We start from the raw sequence: 8,034 nt of genomic DNA on the forward strand, positions 1-8,034 counted from the left end.
CCCAGCCCATCCCCTAGAGCTGGTCTAGCATGTTCTCTGACCCTGGGGGTGCGGTGAACCGGCCTGCCTTGCTAAACTCTGTAGTGTATAAACTTGGTAACTCTAGAAAGCAGGAGCTGAAAATGTGCAGATAAGGTGGTGGTCGAGCTGTGTGTGTGTTGGTGTGGGAGGGAGACTGCTTCGGTAACTGCTGCTTTTCAATGTCCGGCTGAAACTCTGTGCTTATGATGTATCTTTTGGTTTATTCGATTTTACTTACTGTCTATTGGGTTTGCATTTGATTTTTATTGATTTTATTGATATTTATGTTTAACTATTTTGACCTGGCTAAATGACTGACTGACTGACTGACTGACTGACTAAGTCTACCTGGCATACAGGAGGAATTCAAGGACGAATGATTGTTTAAGTATGACAAAAATAAGTAAGTAAGTAAGTAAGTAAGTAAGTAAGTAAGTAAGGGGGTTGGGGATTTAGCTCAGTGGTAGAGCGCTTGCCTAGCAAGTGCAAGGCCCTGGGTTCTGTCCCCAGCTCCGAAAAAAAGAAAGAAAAAAAAGTAAGTAAGTAAGTAAGTAAGTAAGTAAGTAAGTAAATAAATAAATAAATAAATAAATAAATAAATAAATAAATAAATACGATCATTTAGAAGTAATATAGGCAGAAGGAGAACATGTGGCTGTGGATGGTCTGAGGCTTCTGGCTGCTTTTGGGTGCCTCTTCACCTTTCTGCACGTGCAAACTGAGTTTAATTAAGTTCTGTTTCCCTAGAGGCTGGGAAAGGGAGAAACAGAAGTGACCTGGAACATCAGGGCTAATGGCCGGCTGCTTCCATCTTGGTGAGGTCAGGTGTCAGCCAAGCTGGCTGCCAACCATCCACAGTTGAATCCAAAGTGCCCAAATGGGACACTATAACAAATCATGTATACAGATTTGTGTATATAGAAAACATTTTTCCTTTCTCTTCTTTTCTTTTCTTGAGAAATTCAGCTGGTCCTGATGTCTTTCCCTCGGTGTGTCCCTCTGTCATCTCTCTCTCTCTGTCTCTTTGTCTTACTGTCTCTGTCTGTCTCTGTCTGTCTCTGTCTCTGTCTCTGTCTCTGTCTCTGTCTCTCTCTCTCTCTCTCTCTCTCTCTCTGTGTGTGTGTGTGTGTGTGTGTGTGTGTGTTCCTTAATCTCAGCAGCACTACTCATCCAATCGATTTTTCCTCTCCCCTTGTCTCCTTCACATGGCTATTACCCCACCTTAAACAGCACTAGAAGAGCCTGGCAGGCAGATATCTACCCTCTATGCTGTCAGAATTTTTTTTTTTTTTTTTTTTTAAAGTCAAAACCTGGATTCTCAGGAGCCATGTGGTGTGTCCTCCTAGGTTCTGGTGCCCTCTTCTGGCATGCAGACATATAGTCAGCAGAGAGAGCTGTGTGGGTGGCCGAGGCAGGCAGAGTGGACCTCTGTGAGCTTGAGGCTAGATAAGTCTACGGAGCAAGTTCCATGACTGCCTGGGCTATACCAAAAGAAACGTACCTTGAGGCAAAACAAAACAAAGCAGAAAAGGTTCTGCTTTTATTTTACAGACATGTGTTCTCTCTAGTCCTATTGACTATAGAAGTTTGATCATGAAGTCACATTGATTTTTATTACAGAGTTTATTTGTGTGTGTGTGTGTGTGAGAGAGAGAGAGAGAGAGAGAGAGAGAGAGAGAGTTTTTCTTTAATCTTCAAACATATTTTTTATTGTTTATTTATTTTATGAGCACACTGTCACTGTCTTCAACACACAAGGAGAGGATTCCATTACAGATGGTTGTGAGCCACCATGTGGTTGCTGGGATTTGAACTAAGGATCTCTGGAAGAGCAGTCAGTGCTCTTCACCGCTGAGCCGTCTCTCCAGCCCTGAAACAATATCTTGAATAAACAATAACAAAAACACTAAAACTAAGTCTGCCAGTTTTCCTCTTTCTTTCTCTCTCTCTCTCTCTCTCTCCCTCTCCCTCCCTCCCTCCCTCCCTTCCTTCTTTCTTCCTTTCTTTCTTTTTCTTCAGATAGGATTTCTTAGTGAATGATATTTATGTTGATATAAATTTTTTACGTACTTTTGACTGGCTAACTAACTAGCTAAGTCTGCCTGTCCTAAAGAAGGAGTTCCCCTGCCACAACTAAATACGTGCATAGAAAAAAATATATAATTATTAACTTGGGATGAAACTAATGTAACAAGCAAGCAAACAAACGCACAAACAAACAAAGTAGGGATGGTGGTGCTGGGTGCCTGGTATATGGGAGATGGGAGACCTGTGGTCTAGAGCGTCCAGAGCTCTGGCCTCCATACTCTGGACTGCATTCTCTCTAGCAATCTTCCCAAAGTGGCTGTATTTAACCATGTTTTTATTTTTTAAATTGGCTCTCTCTCTCTCTCTCTCTCTCTCTCTCTCTCTCTCTCTCTCTCTCTCTCCCTCCCTCCCTCCCTCCCTCCCTCCCTCCCCCCACCACACACACAGAGGCACGTGTGAACAAGGGAATGCAAATGCACAAAATAAGTATGTTTTGATCAGAGTGAAAACAAATCACGGGAATTTTAACCATTCCACCATCATTCCACCATTCTTTTAATTTACTCTCTGTGTTTAGTCTTCCAAAGAGGGTGGCAGGTGTGTGGTTTGGTGAGTGCCGGCTGGCGGTGGCAGCGAGGAACAGAGAACAACAACAACCCCCCCTCCCCCATCGGGATCGGTGGAGGGTTTTAAAAATGAGTGAGCCATTTAAAAATGGTGTGGAACTGAGGTCGCCGCCACCCTCCCCTCACGCCGGAGTTTGGACGCTCCCTTTTCCTAACTGTGCCTGTTCCTTGCTAATTGTTAACCGATTCGAGAGTGCATGTCCTTTCACTTAGAGGTGGCCTGTTTTCACCGCTCCGTCCTACTTTCCTTTTCTGGGTGCCTGAGGGGGTTGGCCCCGAGTCCATCCCGCGTTCACTGTGTTCCGGCGGGACAACCGGGACCGTTTGTGCCATTCGGGAGAAGTGGTGGGTACCTGCCCCGTTGTGCGTGGGTGAGTGTCCCCCTGAGCTAGGGAGGTCACTCTGGAGAGACGGAATGAGTGTGTGTGGCGGCGGCGGCGCGTGACAGTCTGTATTGGTTTGCTTGATCGAGATCGCTGTCGGGCGACACCTAGTGGCGACAAGTTTCCGCAACGCTCCTGTCCCCCGGTTGGTGACAAAGGACGGGGAAGTGCCTGTGGTGAGCCGGCCAGGGTGAGAGGGTGACAGGCAAGCAGGCGGGTGCGCGACGGAGACGCCGTCCTGTCTGGGGACCATCTCTAGCTAGGAGGTTGTACCTGGAGAACTTCAGGGGAGGAGGGTGGCTGTACGACCTATTGGGACACAAGGAGGGGTTGGTGGCAGCTGGATGAGGTCGACCAGAAGGCTTGGGCCCCGTCCCGGATTTTTTTTTTTTCCAATTTTTTTTTTAAATTTTTTATTTTATTTTATTTTATTTTTTTTATTTCTTCCCTCCTCTCCGGTCCCAGCCAGCGGGACCATAGACACTTTTGAGGCCGAGAGGGTGCTGTGTCCCCGGCCTCCGAGCCGAGGTGGCCCGGCTAGGGGGCGCCACGGAGTTTTTTTTTTTTTTTCTTTTCCAGGAGTCCCTTCGGTCCCAGCCAGCGGGACCATAGACACTTTTGAGGCCGAGAGGGTGCTGTGTCCCCGGCCTCCGAGCCGAGGTGGCCCGGCTAGGGGGCGCCACGGAGTTTTTTTTCTTTTCCAGGAGTCCCTTCGGTCCCTGATAGCGGGAGCCTGGACCTCTGAGGCCGAGAGGGTGCTGTGTCCCCGGCCTCCGAGCCGAGGTGGCCCGGCTAGGGGGCGCCACGGAGTTTTTTTTTTTTTTCTTTTCCAGGAGTCCCTTCGGTCCCTGATAGCGGGAGCCTGGACCTCTGAGGCCGAGAGGGTGCTGTGTCCCCGGCCTCCGAGCCGAGGTGGCCCGGCTAGGGGGCGCCACGGAGTTTTTTTTTTTTTTTCTTTTCCAGGAGTCCCTTCGGTCCCTGATAGCGGGAGCCTGGACCTCTGAGGCCGAGAGGGTGCTGTGTCCCCGGCCTCCGAGCCGAGGTGGCCCGGCTAGGGGGCGCCACGGAGTTTTTTTTTTTTTTTCTTTTCCAGGAGTCCCTTCGGTCCCTGATAGCGGGAGCCTGGACCTCTGAGGCCGAGAGGGTGCTGTGTCCCCGGCCTCCGAGCCGAGGTGGCCCGGCTAGGGGGCGCCACGGAGTTTTTTTTTTTTTTCTTTTCCAGGAGTCCCTTCGGTCCCTGATAGCGGGAGCCTGGACCTCTGAGGCCGAGAGGGTGCTGTGTCCCCGGCCTCCGAGCCGAGGTGGCCCGGCTAGGGGGCGCCACGGAGTTTTTTTTTTTTTTTTCTTTTCCAGGAGTCCCTTCGGTCCCTGATAGCGGGAGCCTGGACCTCTGAGGCCGAGAGGGTGCTGTGTCCCCGGCCTCCGAGCCGAGGTGGCCCGGCTAGGTGGCGCCACGGATTTTTTTTTTCTTTTCCAGGAGTCCCTTCGGTCCCTGATAGCGGGAGCCTGGACCTCTGAGGCCGAGAGGGTGCTGTGTCCCCGGCCTCCGAGCCGAGGTGGCCCGGCTAGGGGGCGCCACGGAGTTTTTTTTTTTTTTTCTTTTCCAGGAGTCCCTTCGGTCCCTGATAGCGGGAGCCTGGACCTCTGAGGCCGAGAGGGTGCTGTGTCCCCGGCCTCCGAGCCGAGGTGGCCCGGCTAGGGGGCGCCACGGAGTTTTTTTTTTTTTTTCTTTTCCAGGAGTCCCTTCGGTCCCTGATAGCGGGAGCCTGGACCTCTGAGGCCGAGAGGGTGCTGTGTCCCCGGCCTCCGAGCCGAGGTGGCCCGGCTAGGTGGCGCCACGGATTTTTTTTTTTCTTTTCCAGGAGTCCCTTCGGTCCCTGATAGCGGGAGCCTGGACCTCTGAGGCCGAGAGGGTGCTGTGTCCCCGGCCTCCGAGCCGAGGTGTCCCGGCTAGGGGGCGCCTCCGAGACTTTATTTTTTCCAGGATCCTCCCCGGTCCCTGCCAGCGGGAGCATGGACTTCTGAGGCCGAGGGGAAGCTGTGTTCCAGGCTATCTACCATGGCCTCCTCGGTCTGTGAGCACTCAGGGTTCTAAGGTCGACCAGTTGTTCCTTTGCGGTCCGGTTCTCTTTCTACATGGGGACCTCTTGGGGACACGTCACCGAACATGACTTCCAGACGTTCCGTGTGGCCTGTCATGTTTATCCCTGTGTCTTTTACACTTTTCATCTTTGCTATCTGTCCTTATTGTACCTGGAGATATATGCTGACACGCTGTCCTTTTGACTCTTTTTGTCATTAAAGGACGTTGGAAGAGGCTTGCACCAAGGCTGTTTGCTTGTCCAGCCCTAGCTCTTTTCTTCTGCGCATGGGCCTCTTCGATGCTTGAAGCTTAGCGTCCCCCCATGAGTACGCGCTTCCTGCTTTCCCGTGCTTGCTTGCCTGTGCTCTCTGGGGCAGCTTTATGACAACCGTCCCGCGTGTCAGGCGTTCCCGATTTCCCCGTGGTGGTTGTCGTCCGTTACCGGTAGGAGTCGTTGGTGCCGAGTGCGACTGGAAGGGTTTTCCCGTTTGGTGCTAGTGACCCCCTGGCGTGCTCCTCTGCGGCCGACCGGTTTTTTTATTTGTTTTTTTTTTTTTTTTTTTTGTTTTTTGGAAGGAGTTCCCGAACCTCCGCTGCTTGGTGGTGTGTCCCTTTCTTTCCTGCTGTGTGCCTCCCGAGTTGCACCTTTTCTCCTTCGAAGGGGATTTTATTTTTTTATTTTTATTTTTTTTTTTTTTTTTTTTTTGAAGGAGTTCCCGAACCTCCGCTGCCCGTTGAGTCCCGTTCTTCCACGCCACGTGCCTCCCGAGTGCAACGCTTCCTTTTTTCTCGCCCTCGAGAAGGGTAAATTTTTTTTTTTTGTGTGTGTGTGGCAGTGTTAGCGACTTCTTCCCGTGCTCTCTCTCGCTCTTCTCGCTCGTATTCCCGTCCAGTGCGTGTTAGAAAGCTCTCACGCCCGTTGTTCCCGATGCATGGCGTGTCTCGCTCCCGTTGGATCGATGTGGTGCTGCCGCGTTCTCTTCGGGCCGGGGCCTAAGCCGCGCCAGGCGAGGGACGGACATTCATGGCGAATGGTCATTCAGCGCGAATGGCGACCGCTCTTCTCGTTCTGCCAGCGGGCCCCTCGTCTCTCCTCCCCATTCCTTTGCAGGGTGGTGTGTGGAAGTCAGGGGTGCGGCTGTCCGGCACGAGCGCTGACCCGCGCACACTTGTTGCTGTGGTTCGCGGTGTCCCTGTGGACGTGTCGGGGGCGCTTGCCCCCACGCCGTTCACTGCTTCGCGGCCCTCTTCCCCCGTGCCGGGGGAAGGTGGTAGACCCGCTGCGGTGCATACCCTTCCCGAATGGTGTGTGCACGCGCCCTGCTTTGTGTGAGCCTTGCGGTGCTCCTGGAGCGTTCCGGGCTTTGACCACCAAGGTGCCCGCTTCTGAGTTGGCGGTGGCGCTTCCCGCTCCCCGGCGTGCCTCCTGTGCTCCATGGTGCTTGTGCCTTTACGCTTTCCCTTGTCCTAGTTGCCGGCTTTCTGCACGGTGACAGAAAAGGGGGTCGAGGAGTTGAGTGTGCGGTTAAAAGGCTCCTTCCGTTGGGTGAGCGCCCACCCCGTGCCTATGTTTTTGGTGCCTTCACCCGCGGGCCCTGCGCGGTTAGGGTGGTGCTGAGCGATCGCGGCTGGCCCTTTTAAAGACCGGACTCCCTCAAGTCAAGGCTCCTCCTTTGTGTGCGCCTTGAAGAGGCCTGGCCCTCGGCGGGGACCTGTCGCAGGTCCCCCCGGTCCGCGAATGCTCAAGAAGACCCCGGAGAAAGAGACCTTTGCCGATACCGCAGACCCCCCACCAGCTGGCGCGTGGTCCTTCCCGTTCTGTCCCGCGCCTGTTGCTCGTTTCCCGTTGCGTGCACGGAGCCCTTGGCTGCTCGTCGGTGTTGGGTTCGTCCCGCCCTCAGTGAGGAATTTGCCTTCTCTAGCTATCTTCGGAAAGGGCTTTACGATCTCCGAGGGGCTTCTCCCGGATGGTCCCCTCGGCTGCCCGCCCTGACCTCAGCCTTCTGCGCGCAGCGTTTGCTCTCTCGCCTACCGCGACCCGCGCCTCCCCGCTCCGAGTACGAGGAGGGATCACGCGGGACGGGGCTCTGTCGACCTGCCGCTGTGCGGAGCTTGTGGGGGAGATTGGGTTTCTGGTGGCAGGTGGCGGGGAAGGGCCGTGCACACGCCCGCGTGCGCGGTACCCCCTCTCACCGCGAGGGGTCGTCGCGGGACGGGTGGGTTTGGAAGGGCGGCGCTGGGCTCCCGGTCCCACCCGCCTCCGTTTCCCCCGTGCCCTCCGTCGCGTGTGCGTCCCTCCCACGCGCGTCCACGTCCCGGCCACTCTCGCGGCGAGGTCGTGTCGCGTGTGGTGCGTGCCGCGTGCTCTCGGGCGTCTGCGGTTGCCGCCTCGTCCCCCCTTCCACGGCAGCGTTCCCACGGCCGGTGGAGATCGCGGGAGCCGTCCTACCCCCCTTCCCCCTCCGCGGGGCTCTCGAGGGTCCGTGAACCGCGGGGTTGGCCTCGCTCTCGGGGGCGGACTTCTTGTTTGGGGGAACCGGCGGTCGGCCGCGTCCGGCGCGTCGTCGGACGTTGGGACCCGCTGCCACGCGGGGGTCTTCGTCGGTTGGCGTCGGCGTCTGCCTCGGTTCTCTCTCGCGTCGGCTGGCGTCTCCTCGGGCTCCCGGGGGTTGTCCGTTGGTTTCGGGTCGGCTCGGTGCCGCGGGCGTGGCGGGACTGCTCCGGGTTGGGTGCAGTGTGATTCCCGCCGGCTTGGCTCGCGTGCCCGGTCGCCGCCCGAGCGGCCTCCCGGTCCCTTGTGAGGCGTCTCCCGCGGGGGTGCCGCTGCGGCCGGCCCTGCCGTCGACGGTCCTCGTTCTGCCGGTTCGCTCCCCCTCCCCGCCCGCCGGCGTTC

At 55.4% G+C, this 8,034-nt stretch overlaps 1 long non-coding RNA gene across 1 annotated transcript in view; it reads left to right on the forward strand.

Annotated features, from left to right (window-relative positions):
• Positions 1–2,891: 2,891 nt before the first annotated feature.
• LOC147997545 (uncharacterized) overlaps positions 2,892–8,034 on the forward strand; it is an 18,433-nt gene continuing 13,290 nt past the window's right edge. Inside the window, exon 1 of the long non-coding RNA XR_015647760.1 lies at positions 2,892–3,020. This is a non-coding gene — a long non-coding RNA (uncharacterized LOC147997545). The remainder of the gene's footprint in view (positions 3,021–8,034) is intronic.

The sequence above is a fragment of the Rattus norvegicus genome, unplaced genomic scaffold, assembly GCF_021556685.1.
Source record: "Rattus norvegicus strain SHRSP/BbbUtx unplaced genomic scaffold, alternate assembly SHRSP_T2T unassigned-0000115, whole genome shotgun sequence".
Classification (NCBI taxonomy): domain Eukaryota; kingdom Metazoa; phylum Chordata; class Mammalia; order Rodentia; family Muridae; genus Rattus; species Rattus norvegicus.